This window comes from Linepithema humile, chromosome 5, assembly GCF_040581485.1.
Source record: "Linepithema humile isolate Giens D197 chromosome 5, Lhum_UNIL_v1.0, whole genome shotgun sequence".
Classification (NCBI taxonomy): Eukaryota; Metazoa; Arthropoda; class Insecta; order Hymenoptera; family Formicidae; genus Linepithema; species Linepithema humile.
The window spans coordinates 6,909,431-6,924,053 of record NC_090132.1 but is presented as its reverse complement, the minus strand read 5'-3'; the positions used below and the strand labels follow the sequence as shown (position 1 = coordinate 6,924,053).

Sequence of the window (14,623 nt, the reverse complement as noted above, 5' to 3'; positions counted from 1 at the left end):
TATTGCTAGAGTCTCAAGCCTTGCTTTAGATAATCTAAATCTACTTTACGATAAAATTCTGCACTTTTGTGTGCCGTGCGTTACGGAAACAGTTCGAATTATATAAAATTATATAAAATTACACATCTAAAGTCTTAATCTTGTATGTATATTGATTTAATAATAAAGTTGTTGAAACGTTGTTTATTCTAAAAAAAATTAATAAACCTTATGATGCATTAACATCATAATAAATACTGTCGTGTCTCTTGATGAATATCTATGTTATTCAGCTTTCAATAAGTAGTGTCTCGTTAATATTCACAGTCGTATCCATTCAACGTCGGCGACTTGACTATCAGCGCATCGGTATTGTTGAATTACCTCGAGAGCAATAATAAAATACCTTGGGAAGATCTACGTTACTTGTTCGGGGAAATCATGTATGGCGGCCACATAACTGACGATTGGGACAGAAGATTGTGTCGGACATACCTCTTCGAGTATCTCCAGCCGGAATTGGTCGAGGGTGATCTGTATCTAGCTCCAGGTTTTCTAGTGCCACCCAGCAGTGATTACGCGGGTTATCATCAATACGTGGAATATTATTTACCGGCGGAAAGTCCTGCTCTCTACGGACTTCATCCGAACGCTGAAATCGGTAAAATTTTTCGGTTAATTTGATCGTTGATCTTTTGAAGGAAAATAAGACAAAACTATTTCTACAATGCATTTTATGTTCGTGTTTTCAAAAGTGCAGATTTATTATTTATTTATACTTTAATATTTAAAAACTTTGTTTAATTATCGAGAAATAATTTGCAGAAATAGATGAACGCTTGGTTTTATTTGTCATTTTAGTTTTATCTCATTTTTTCTTCTCGATTTACGCTCGCGTTACAATGCGGTAAATTTTTGTTTCTTATTCTATTACACAGGTTTCCTCACAAGCACGGCAGAGAACTTATTCAAAACAATTTGGGGAATGCAGCCGCGGGACGTTGCGGACACAACGGCCGGAGTATCGAAAGAGGATAAGGTGAAGACTCTTATAGAGGATTTGTTGGACAAGCTTCCCGAGGAGTTTAATATTCAAGACTTGATGAGCAAGGTTAATGTTAAGCTATTTATTAGATATTCCGACTACTGTTATTAAAATAATCTTCCGCTAACTTTTAAATAGACCTAGCAATCGTTGCAGAATCGTTTAATCGCGAAGTCATCAATAAATTACGTATGTATATTCCAATTACATTGGAAAATATTGCAGTGTTATATTTAACGCAAATGTCGCACTTATCCTGATTGTCCCTAGTCCTTTTGTGATAACAGTCATTAAATTTGATGTCCTCGACTTGATTTACCAGCGTTTTAAATGCAAACTTAATTTTCGTCTCCTTTATTTTTATAGCATCACGCAACAATGTTAACTTCTTCTCATTAAAGTTTATTCATCCATAATGATGAATGAAATTAATGATTTTCTACCTCTAGGTGGAAGATCGCACACCTTACGTTGTCGTCGCTCTCCAAGAATGCGAACATATGAACATGCTCTGCAAGGAACTGAAGAGATCTCTGAAAGAACTGGATCTTGGTTTGAAAGTGAGCACCAAAATAAGTTTAAAATACAGTGATACAATTTTAAAAAATCTGTTTTAGGGCGAGCTTACAATTAGCGCGGACATGGAGGATTTGCAGAATCACTTGTTTATGGATTCTGTACCGCCGTCTTGGACCAAGCGTGCCTGTCCTTCCACTCTTGGATTGTCGAGTTGGTTCGCGGACCTGCTCAATCGAATAACAGAGCTGTCAAATTGGACGGTAGATTTTAATGTAAGTAAAAGCAAACTCATACAGTTTGCAACAAAATATTATACACTGAAAATGAGATTTTATTACACGAATATCGGCGCGATATGCTTTGGCCAAACGTGAGAAAGAAAATAAAATTTTACGTTTAATTTAAAAACATCAGAGTTTGCCATCTACTTTGCGCCGATATTTGACTTCCTTTCTTTCCACGCGTGGCCAATCCAACTTCTTATGGCGCGCACTTTTCGACAGTTGCCATCATCGATATGGCTGGGTGGTTTCTTCAATCCGCAGTCCCTACTCACTGCCATCATGCAGCAGACCGCTCGTAAAAATGAGTGGCCGCTGGACAAGATGTGTCTGCATTGCGACGTAACCAGAAAGCAGAAGGAGGAACTTACGTAAGAAACACTCGGAATTTGACACAACGCGAAATTAATTCTCTCGGGATGGATTTTCAAATATACAAAATTTCAAAAATTGCACCTCCTATCGAATAAACAATTCAAATCAAATATAAAACCATTTTTCGCGTAGCAAATCTTTAAGAAAAGGATTGTTAAAATTTTCAATTGATATAAATTTATTCGCGGGAAACTTAATCTGTCTTTGAAGAAATATTCGGAATAAATGTGATAATACAAACTTTGCTGATCAGGGTGGCGCCGCGCGAGGGTGCGTTCATCAACGGTCTGTACATGGAGGGCGCGCGATGGGACGTCGCAACCAGTGCGATCGCAGAATCCCGGCTGAAAGAGCTGTTGCCGCTGATGCCGGTGGTGTTCGTAAAGGCGATCACGCAGGACAAGCTGGAGATGAAGAACATGTACGAGTGCCCGGTTTATCGGACTAGAACACGCGGCAACACATACATCTGGACGTTTAATTTGAAGACTCGCGACAAGCCCACCAAATGGACTCTGGCCGGCGTTGCGATTCTCCTGCAAATTTAACCGATTGTATACCTCTCCACGCGGTGCAAAGCGGTACGTTCACACGCAATTCCGCGCTCGTAATAGTTTCTTCTGCTTCTTTCTTTCTTTCTTTTTTTTATGCTTCCCTTCGCAAGAATCGTAATGGCAACGCGCGCTCGCGCGACCACGGTTTCCCGGTTAATAACCCCTCGCAATTACGTCAAACCCTCTCCCGCGCGTACAGGCTAGTCGGAGCGGTAATAATTATAACGCGCATTATTCGGGTAATTACGATCGGCATATATCTACGTGTTGTTGTAACGCGGAGAAGTGGAGCGATTTGGTCCCCGGGTGGAATCCAACAGTCTCGTGTTGATTCGGAGGCGGGGAAACGGAAGAAACTCGGTGCGCGGCTCGCAGATGCGCTCGTTACTCCGAAAGAAATATTGCCGTAATATGTCGCCAATTGAATTGAAAGCAAACGTCAAAAAGGATCGACAAAAGCGACGACGTGCCGTTTCGACGACAACGGTAGGAAGGACGTCGGCTTTCCGCACATCCGGTGCTTTCTTTACGCGCGCACCAACACGTATACACGCTCTCGCGCGGCGACCGCGTATTATATTAGGTCTGTTTGACAAGTCGATGGCGGTACACACGGCGACAATATGATTGGAGGTTCCGAGGAAGTGGTCACCCTTTATCGACTGCGACCATAATTATCCGTTTCGCGATGACGCATCTGGTTTCGCGTGCGATGCGGTGCGCGCGGAATTTCGGACACGCGAGCAAGCGCCTTGCGAAACAGAGCGAGTCGTGCGAGCGAGCCGACTAAATGACGATAACGAAACAACGAATAAAAGTAGCGAAGTTTATTGTCGCGCGACACATCGTGACCACATTTACTCGCAATCATGTGTGCTTTTTAAAACGATCTGCTCGACTGTATTTTTACGTCTCTTGCGTTCATTCAATAAAGTGAAAATAACTATTAATAATTGCGACGACGATATATGCAAATAGAATTTTCTCAAATTTGACAAGCTCCAACTTTCATTCGTTCGGGTAATTTTTTTCTTTAGAATAAAGTTGACATATTTATTTTGCAATTTATACAACGTTACGATTTTTCATTTTATCTAATTACCAAAGGGATTCTTTAACTAGAACTTTCCTTTTCTAATAAAATATTATAACTAACAAATCTTCGAAATGATACGTATTTCGCCTGTTTGGTTTGGAAGCCAAACTTTTATGAGGCACATATCTTCGTGGATAAGCTTCTACATTAAACGCGGTCGCTGATTTTAGACGCAGCCGGCGCTACCTGTCTCGGATTAAGAAAGATTCGGGAAATATTTTTTGGTCATTAAACTAATTAGATTACTGGTATTGCGGCGGTCGGCTATAAATTAGCGTCCCAGGACCTTTACGGTTGCTCCGTCCGAAGCGTCTTCGGCCGAGAACGCCCTCCGGGCAAACACACGTTTCTGGCATTTATAGAGGACCCATTGAACAAGAAGAATGTGATAAAAGAAGCTTTAGACAAACCGATTTCGAGTCATGCCGAACGAATTGAACAAGAGCCGTCGCGCGTGATTGCTACTCGAATACAATCAGATAATACGAGTACGTGCGTTGTTTTGGAACCTGTTTAAATGCTCTTTGATTCACAATAATATTCAAAATATTATCATTATAATATATATTTCGAAATTTTGCTTTTTACATACTTTGTGTAACGTCTCAGTGCCGAGAAAGAATGCCTTCTGACAGAACGTAAGGAATATTTATATTTCCAATGTGCTGAATAACAACTAGCGATAATCAGAAATTGATCATTGTAATCAATGCAGTGATTAAATAATTATAACTCATAATATGTATTTATTAAATTGCTCTGTGTGTAAACTCGCAATCTAATAGTAATGAGATAGATTGGGAAATAAGAAGTCGGCGGAAAAACATTTAATTATATGTGCGCGCGTGTATAATTAAACTCGTATTATATTTACCATCAATGTAATAAAAATATCTTTCTCTCTCCACATCTGTTTTTGCATTCGACTCCGAGATGCGTATGGAAGAAAATACGCAAATTTTTTACTGCAAATTACAGATTGTCTAAAATGGGCTTTACGTGCAACGAGATGGATCCGCAAAAATACGGTTTGTAATTAAGGAGTCAAGAAGAAAGGCTAATCAAGTTGAGAAATAGAAACTTCCCGGCGAAGTAAAGACCATTCTACCCATCAAAATTAAAGTCATATCAAACCGAAAGTTTTACATAATGAGAAATTGTGACGTACTGTGACACAAATGCGGTATCACTACGTCATAAAACGAAGTTTCAGTAGAAGGATATTATATCTTTAACTGATTATACATGCGTCTGCATGTATACAATTTCTCGCTACTTTTATGATTTAATTATTTACATCGGAAATTGTGCCTAGATATTTGCATTTTCAATTTCTACAAAAATCGATGCACAAGAAATAATAAAATATAATATTCCGTAAATTTTTACTTTTTGTCAATTTTAAAATAATTAGTACATTGTATAATTATGTTAAATTACATGCTGCACATTTGTCAATGGATTCAAGAAAAGATATATATCAAAACAATGACTTACGTTCTCCGTCGGTTGGATATGTCCGTCGGACAATGTGTGTTCGCATATTAGAATATATCGTAAACTGAGCACAGCATAGCCGATAATCATTCATTTAAAAACCAATAATCACATTTTTGTTTAATTATTTATTGCACCATGTTTGTTGTGTGAACAAGCAAAGGAAACTCAGTCAAATACACTTTATTATCGAAATCTGACATTTTCTAAATATTCATTCTATTGTAGTTCAGAAAACGGGCATTTCATTGTTGGACAAAATACGTTTCTTCCGTTTCAGGCCAAAATGTGTAGATACTAGTGTTTTTTCTTATCTATTATGATCTTTTTTTCTCATAAATCACAATAGTCATGCAATAAAGGGTTCAAAAATAAATATAATGCAAACATGTTATGCATACAAACATAAAAGTACTGCAAAAAAGTAAGTAGAAGCAGAATTCATGATTCTGAAGCAAGAAACGCGCATGAATTTGCGCGCACAGCAAAACAATGCAGATTAGCTTCGTGCACGCGTTTCTGTCGCACGTGTATTATACGTTACCGCATGTGTATTCACCGCTAATTACTTTTGCTGCTGTCCATCATTTAATTTTATTGTAATTTGCTGATTAAATTAAGCAATTGCAATTAGCGCGTTTAATTCAGAATCAAATAAAGATTAAATGATATGTGAAACAAAGGTACATGAAGCATAGATCTATAAATATTAATATATAATTAACTATACTATGAATCAAGCAATGAAAATAATGCATTATTCTGCATGCTTGCAAATACCGTCATTAAAGTTGGACCGATAAAAAATCAATTATTACATTCGAATTATTCAAATGTTTTTGTTTCAACACTAATTTCTAGTTACGTATTACTCGGCTAAATGTATAAAATCGGTGTATTTAATTTCTATTTATTTATGCTGAGAGAATAGAAACATCAAGTCCCCAAGTAAAATACTTTCCGAGTAATCGTTGTATGACAAAATCTCGCACAATTATTTTCAACACTTTATCTCCACCTTCATTGCATTAAATTTACTATTAGCTACTTACCACTAAGAGATTCCGTGTCTCGCGCCAATATTTCATTCGTGAATTCTCAAGCTCCCGAACATACACGACGCTATGACGATTAGGCCCGAAGTTGATTCTCGATGATTTACATCGCGCATTACTTCATTCCGAATTGTGGTAATGTTCGAATTGAACTTGAGAGGTCAAAATCAACGAATAATATATGCGCGGTGGCTCGTCTCGGTCGGATCTTATTGTTAGTAAAACCGTCGGTCGTTCGCGAGTTTTCCGTCGACATCTCGTCCAAAAAGTTCGCCGCCTCTACCGCCCCGTCCGCCTCGTTCACCGCGGAGACGCGAAGAAACCGTTTCAAAAGGGATACGAAAGGTGCGAAAGACGAACGGGGCCTCCCAGGATGACTCTCGCTAATCGCGGGCAGGCGGAAAACAAGCGTGATGAGTCGCCTCGTCTCGCCTCGCCTCACCTCGCCTCGTCTCGTCTCACTCACGGCCTAACTCGACTCGACGCGACTACAACGAACTGCAACACGGGTGAGTTAACCTCTTCTCTTTCTCTCCCTCTCTTTTTCCTGCTCTCCTTCCTACTACGGCGGCACGTAACGTGCACGATATACGTAATATTTGAAGCAACATGGACGATCTGAGGCGAAGAACATATACACTGGAACGATAATCGATACACGTTATGTCCTTAACGTATATCCAGACAGACACGTAGTTTAACATGTTTTGTATACACGTAAGAACGTATAGCTTCGGAAAGGGAAAATTTCTCGTGCATTTGCGCTATGCGCGAGGCTTGCAAAAATATTTAATTCGCATCAGATCGAAGAACGTACTTTTTATTTATTGATTTTTACAAATGGCGAATTATTTTCGCTTGATACAAAACAATAATCGTTAAAACTGTAGATGATTAAGTGCTCTTGTGATTCTTGTAGATAATTTACTAAAGTGCTTCATATTTTTAAATCTTTTTTTATATCAGGATTATTACAACAATTATATCTGGAATGCATTACACGAAAATTGTTTCTCGCTTGTAAAGTAATATTTTTTAAAAGCGTTTATTATAGAAACATTGCGATAAGAACAAGAAAAATGGAGGCATTATTCTTGAATAATCTACTGACGTTTTTAAAAAATTACAAACTTGATTCAGCAGACAGCTAAAGCAGAAAGGTTATTAAAATTTAATTCTTATTAATAAAATAAGTTATGTCCAATTGAATGATAATTATTTCAGATAATTCGAATGCTTAATTATCCAGATATTCACAATTTTACCGCAAGATTCCAATCTGAAATATTTATATTTCGCAGAATTATCGGAAGCGCATTATTTTTATTGTTTTATCGACTATCGTCATTTTCACTTTTCTTTGCGCGGGTCATCATCTCGCGCCTCGTATTTCATCTCCTCTTCTCTTTATTTGCATACGCGATACATCGTTTTCCGTATCTCTGAGCCTCATCGTGTGTGCTCACGGCAAACGGTGTGCGGAGAGGTTTGAGGATAATTAATGCAAATTACACATGGGCAACGGGCACGCTACCGGTTACACGGCGTTACACGGGATGAAAGCCGCCGTGCACGCGCGCGCATCATGTAAGTCGTTGCTCTTGCATGCTGATGTGTCGTTCCGATTATCGTCCGATACAATTGATTCCGCCGTCGGATTGACTGTTATCTGGCGCTCGCAAGGCGAGATTAGTCCTCGCGCGTATTTTCCGACCTTCGTCCCATCCCCGTTTCGTCTTGCCCCGTCTCGTCTCGTCCGCGTCTCGTTCGCGTGCAGTGAGCTGTATACTTAAGCCGCGGAGAGCCACCGCACTAAACGGACGTGGCGCGTATAATTTATGAATTATTATTTTGTACTATAATATGTGTCGGCCGCGCTTCTCGCTTTCGCTCTTTCTTTCTCTCCCCCCCTCTCTCTCTCTTCCCTCTCTCTCTCTCTCTCACTCTCTCTCCACGCAGCCTCACAGTACGCGCGGCTCGTCTCTTTCGAGCTTCTCCGTGGAGAGAAGCATCTCGTCGGAAACAGTGAGATAAAGAGTATCGTCAATGGCGTAGGGTTTTCTCGCTGTTACCTTTAGCGGAATAAAGATAATATATCGCGTGTAATAAAAGAGCTGTTGCAAGAGATGTAGTATAAAGAAGTAACGTTGCGCCACCCCCTCGGTTTTTATCGATTAATAAATAGAATGCGGAAACTTGTGAGATCACCGTGATGAGCCATTCGAGATTTATTGTTCCTTTGATGAAACGCCGATAATAAAATAAAGAGGATTGCCTTCATTCTTTTGGAAGCGACATATACAGAAATAATTGGACTTGTGTCTTATCTTCCGTTCTCTATCAACGACCGTTCTGGTTCGAACTGCTCCCGGAATGATTAGGATCAATTTTCACTTTTACTCGTTTTATTAACGTTGCGCTTGAATCGCATAATGTATTTGTATTACAAGCTATAAAATTAAAAATTAAATTATTCCGTAATACGGTAGGCAAAGAGTGCATGTACGGCTCTACTGTTTATACACATTAAACATCAAATGCGCTCCTAATTGAAGACGAGTAGCCGAAGATTCGTCTCTAATTGGCCTCTAATCGCGGTGCGGATCGTGCGAATCGAAAGCCAGTGTGAGTGCTCGGAGTGCGCGGTGTGAGCGGAATTGGAGCGGTCCACCGAGAAGCGCGCCAGTGCGCGAAGCCGCGGCACAACGAGGCAGCCTGGGGAAAGACCAGACAGGCGAGCCTAGCGAGCCCGGGGTGAACAGGCGGAGAGGGTGAAAGGGGGAGGCGGACAGGCAGGCAGGCAGGCAGGCAGGCAAGGCAGGCAGGCAGGCAGGCAGGCAGGCGGCCGAGCGAGCGGCAAGAGAGCGAACGGACGAGCTCCGAGCGTAGAGGTCCGAGAGCTCCGAGAGTATCCTATAATTACGAGTAACTCAGCCACATTTGCGTTGATCCGACACCTTAAAGATAGCATTTAGCGGCCCCTTTCATCTCCGCGGCAAACAAACCAATTTATACCTCAGGCCGCTTTGTGCTCCGGCGAAGGGACGCGCTCCGCCCCGAACCTACGAGTTATCTCCGTCCTCTTCCACCTTCTCTCTTTCTCTCCCCCTCTCTCCTCTCCGGCTTCTTCCTTTTCTCCCGTCGCTCTCTTTCCCACCTTCTTTCTTTCTTTCTTTCCTCGCCGAACGTCTCTCACCTCGATCTCCTCGATCCTCGCGAATTTCGTTGGAAATCAATCGCTCTCGAAAAGTGAAATGTATTAACATCCACCCCGCGCGCCGTCCGCGGCGGTGCGAGCGAGGGAAGCGCAGCGAGGGAGGAAGCTGAAACGAGCGACGAAAACGAACAACGCGTCGCGTTTTTGCCTACTTCTGTCGTAACTAATTGGCGCGCGTTATTACTTTCGTACGTCGTTTTCGCTTTTTCCCTCGGCTGCGCCCCCTCCCCTCCCCCTTCCCGCTCCGTCCCGCCTGGTCCTTCCGAGGGGTCTGCAAGGGAGCGAAGGTTCGCGTGACTAAACGCTACGACGCGAGGACGTCGGAGCACACGATAATGGTAGGTTACCGCCTTTTCTTCTGGCATTCGGACTACGTTTCTATATTTATTGTTAACGTCGAGCGAACGCAAATTGTGCGCGCGGCTGCGTTCTCTGTATAAATAAAGTCCGCCGCGTGCGGAATTTCGCGTACATAGTACAAACTTGTAGACGCATCACTTGGAGGAGGCCGGCTAAAAACTTTCGCGACACGGGGACCCCTCCGTGGAAACACGCAGCTGCGACGCAACGTTACCGCTTTACACGTACAGTAGCGAAACACGCGCAGTCGGTTCTCGTTTCCCGTACGTGGATGACGATCGATCTAAATACCCGATCTAAATGCCCGTTGATTCTCGTGATCAACCGTTGATTCGAATTAGCGACACCAAGTCAATTTTCGGGCTGCTTACAATGTCATGCTATTCAAAAATTAAATCACAATTTCAATTTTGATGTTTCAAACACTCAATACTATTTATTTGAAATAAAAAAAAAGATACGTAAAAGATTTTAGATCGCATACGCAAGAGAATCTTATTCTTTCTACATATAAAACGATTTGATTTGAATAAAATGTTTACTCTTCTTAGCATACATTCATTAAATAAAATTGATTATTTGTTACTGTTATCTTCTCTGCTTCTTGCGTTCATATTTACAATATAGTAAAAAAAAAAAAAAAAAAATACACATAGCAAGGTGATAATGACGCTATGCGTGTAACTGTGTTACGCTGATTGAGCGCAAGTAAATAACTAAGTGAGAGGTAAATGATAATACGAGTCATTTTGCCGCGTGACACCGACGTTAGATCCGTCTGACGAGGTCGAGGTGACACGTGTGTAAACTCCCGATTACAAGATATAAATGTAAGCGACAAGCCGTCCGTTCTCCATCCACGTCCGTCCTCGCAACCGGGCAAAGCGGCATCACGCGCGCGAGAGAACCGATCTTTAACGACCGGCCATCACTTTCGCGGACGCCTTTCTTCTTCTTCTTCTTCTTCTTCGGCAACGGTTCGATCTCTTGCCGGCGGTGGAGAGCGAGGAGTTTTACGACGCCCTCGGAATCCTTAAAATATCTCTGAGAATTTCAGACCGCTCGCGCGCATCTCCTCCCGACTCCTCGTCTCCGACGCGGAGCGCCGTGCGCTGGACACCGATATCTGTACAAACGGCGGTGATATGCACCAGGCCGCTCGTAAAACGCGAGATTAACGCAATTAATTCTTGTTCCCGGGAACGACTACTCAGGGCTACTCGGATTACTCTCCGGGCTTTACTACTTTGTCCCTCTCCACATCGCGTCGCCGACGTAACGTGTCATTAGCGTGGCGCGCCGCGCTAACAGAACAAACAAATTGTTTCTCCAACCCGCCCGACACCTAAAGCGTAACTAACCCAAGCCACACCCCGTGGAAACCCGACTAATTTGGCCGATTGTGGTCGACCCGAGGAGCGACCTCTCCCTCCTCTGCCCCCGCGTCCACGTAACAAAAAGAGAGAGAGAGAGATAGAGTGAGAGCGGCTTCCTTCCCGGACTTCGGAGAAAAAAAAAGGAGGAAAGACAAACTGCGATTAATTTCGTAAAACGCGGTTTGCCGAGAGAGAGAGAGAGAGAGGGGGGGGGGAGAGAGGGGGACAGGCCAAAGAGAGAAAAAGTGCGTTGCGCGGTCGACGTCGCTTACGTCAGTTTACGGACGTTTTCAATTTCGCGAGCGACAAAAGATATTTCGGTTACACGCGAGTACCGTGACGGCGGTGATTCGTCTTCGATGCTCCGTGTAAAAAAAAGCGCGGGGGAAGGGGAGGGCACTGTTGTTCGATGTCCGTTACGAACAATGCGGCGGAGGCCCCGGACTAACGCCGGGGTGGTCGGGGCCTACCAAATAAATTGAACGAGCACGAGGTGTACGCCAAAGAAGACCGTCACGGGCCCAATTTCAAATCGATTAGCTCGCCCCACGGATCTCTCGGACTGAGAATAAAAGGCTCCGGCTGCTATCCCGCCACGAAAGAGGGAGAGAGAGAGAGTGAGAGGGAAGGGAAGAAAGTCCGCGGTTACCTGCCTCTTTACGAATACCTTTACGTTAACGCGCTCGCACGCACGCTGCGTGCTCGTTCTCTCCTCTCGCATCGTGTGTATATACGTGTATCTCCAAACGGAAAATATTCCATCCACGGATTCGGGCGCCTATGGCCCGAGGCAGGTTGATGTTTTAGGTTGTTTGACTTGGCGGCCGAGACGCGCTCTGTAATTATCTCGCCTTGGCATGCACTACCTGCCCAGCTGTATTAGCGTCCGATCCTAAAACGCCCGATATCTCGCCCGGGCTGATATCTCCGAAATATTATCGAGACACCGATACACGGCGGTGCGCAATAATACGATACATATCTCCGCGGTAATGAGAGGATCAAATAATGGTGTACGTACGTACATACGTACCGATGTACGGATGTGCGGACGTAAGTAGATACAAGGTCGGTTTTCTCGAGGGAGAATCGCGCGCGGCGGCGGCGGCGGCGGCGGCGGCGGCGGCTGCGCGGGCTAATCATAAGCGACCGGGCTCCTCGCCAATTAATACCACCTTCGGCAACATCCACCTCGGGCATCGGGCACTCGGAGAAGGACGGCGAACGCAAAGGCAGAGGCGTGAAACGAGCCGAGCAGTCGGACGATAGAGCGAGACGGAGTGAGGGACGTTAGAAGCCTCTCCGTTCGTTGCGCGAGTTTCTCTCGCTCGCGCTCGCCATTCTTCCGATGCATTATAGTGCGGTTTAAAGAGAGAGCGCAACCTCACGCCTCGGCCAGGGCTCGGAATACCACAGTTTCTCTCCGAGGGGCTCTTTTCTCTTCTCCTCCTCCTCCTCCTCCTCCTCCTCTTCCTTCGGCTCTTCTTAGCAACCGCGCCGCGCAACTGCGAGGCAACTCTGATCATCGGGAACGAGTGCGAAGAAGAGGAGTGGTGGATCAACGATCCTGTGGCATGATCAGTGGCGTACGTAATAGGGTGTAATGGTGAGACCTCTCGATACCACCGGATGCAATCCGGTGCACGGGGAAGAGATGGCGGAGGGGGAGTGAAGGGGCGAGTGCGGCTACGTTAGTCGGCAACGTGCTCTTGTTCGTATGGCAATTTTTTCGCCGCCCTGTAGCGGTTTCGTACGCATCGATGACATAATCTCGGTATATCGACAAATTGATATATCGTTATGGGAATATGCACGTGTATCGTAATAAGACTAGCAATATTTTTTGATATTTGATATTTGATATTTTTATATTTCCCATTGTCGGTTTAAATGATCAAACGTACGGTGTAGCTATTACTAGCACAAACTGTCAAATGTATTTCTAAAAATGATCTTATATTATTAGCAACTATCTTTTAAATACGGCAGACTGTTATTGATATGTCTCGCATCATGGATATATTATCTACGCGACTGACATCTTTATGAAATTAGGATTAATCAAAGCTGTAATTGCGATATTGATAATCTTCGTGTGATGAACCTAATAATAAGGTAGAAATTTGTTAAAAATGATTATTAATTATTAGATAGATATCACAAAATCTTGAGTAAAACGATCCATCAATTATGTCACAGAGGAGTATCGCGGCATCGCATTTAAACGAGCATCGCAATCATCTGCGATAAACCGCTCACATGTGTCCAAACTACTTTTCAAAATATTATTCCGCAGCTTTCACTTTCATCTTCGCGCATTATCTGCTAATAAGTTTGAAAATGCGTCGAAAATTCGCGCGGCATCGGTAACTGCCGATCTCGTTCGGCGCGATAGGAGCGACGATAACATTCGCATATCTCGCGAGAGGCACAGCGGCGTATCTCTCTCCCTCTCTCTCTCTCCCTCTTGCAAGAGGGACCCAAGATAGGATCGAGACGGTAAATCCTGCCGATCGGGAGAGTTTAGAATAATCAGATTCTTCGGCCGAGATTACGAGTCTGTAGGGAGCGAGGACGCCGCGGTGAGCGGCGGACACAACGGGCCAAGGTGGGAGAGGGATGAGTCAAGGTGATAGAGGAGGTAGGTAGGTAAAGGCAGGCTGGTGCGGGAGAGAAACGGGCGAGAGAAAGAGGAGGGCGGAGAGGGGGGGGGAAGATGGTGGTAGCGCGCGAGAGAGAGTGCGAGAGCGCGAAGAGATCGAGGGAAGAGAGAGAGGGAGGGGGTGGCAAGCGGTGAGAAAGAGAGAGAAGTACAGAGGGTCCGAGGTGTTTTTCGGGGCGTGGCGAAGCTCCGCGTGATTACAGCGCGCGAGGATCGGTCAGCGCGGTGAGAGTTCAAAGCATCAAAGAGCTCCGACCAGCGAGAAATTGCTTAGGATTCATCCTTCTCGGCACGGGCTGCGGCAACGTATGTCGTAAACGTATACCCGTTCGATCCTTCGCCGCTCGCCTTCACCCCGTGGCCAATGATCGGCACCACACCACTGCCGCCCGTCTCTCTAACCCCTCCCGCTCCTCCTCCGCCCTGCATCTCTCTCACTTAAGTAGCCCGACTCAATACCCGTGCGTATAATGAGACCTGGTTCCGATCGTGCCGCGATTACGTGCTATATATGCGTCTAATAGTATCCCGTTCGAGAACTTTATTTACGAGATATCTATTACGACGAATCCCGCCTAACTCGCAGAAAACTATTGGGAGATTATCG

At 44.0% G+C, this 14,623-nt stretch overlaps 1 long non-coding RNA gene and 1 pseudogene across 1 annotated transcript in view; both read left to right on the top strand.

The window, feature by feature from the left end:
- Window positions 1-4,756, top strand: part of LOC105670931 (dynein beta chain, ciliary-like) — a 29,725-nt pseudogene extending 24,969 nt beyond the window's left edge.
- Window positions 4,757-6,402: 1,646 nt separating this feature from the next.
- LOC105670930 (uncharacterized) overlaps window positions 6,403-14,623 on the top strand; it is a 39,234-nt gene continuing 31,013 nt past the window's right edge. The window contains exon 1 of the long non-coding RNA XR_010890526.1: window positions 6,403-6,910. This is a non-coding gene — a long non-coding RNA (uncharacterized lncRNA). The remainder of the gene's footprint in view (window positions 6,911-14,623) is intronic.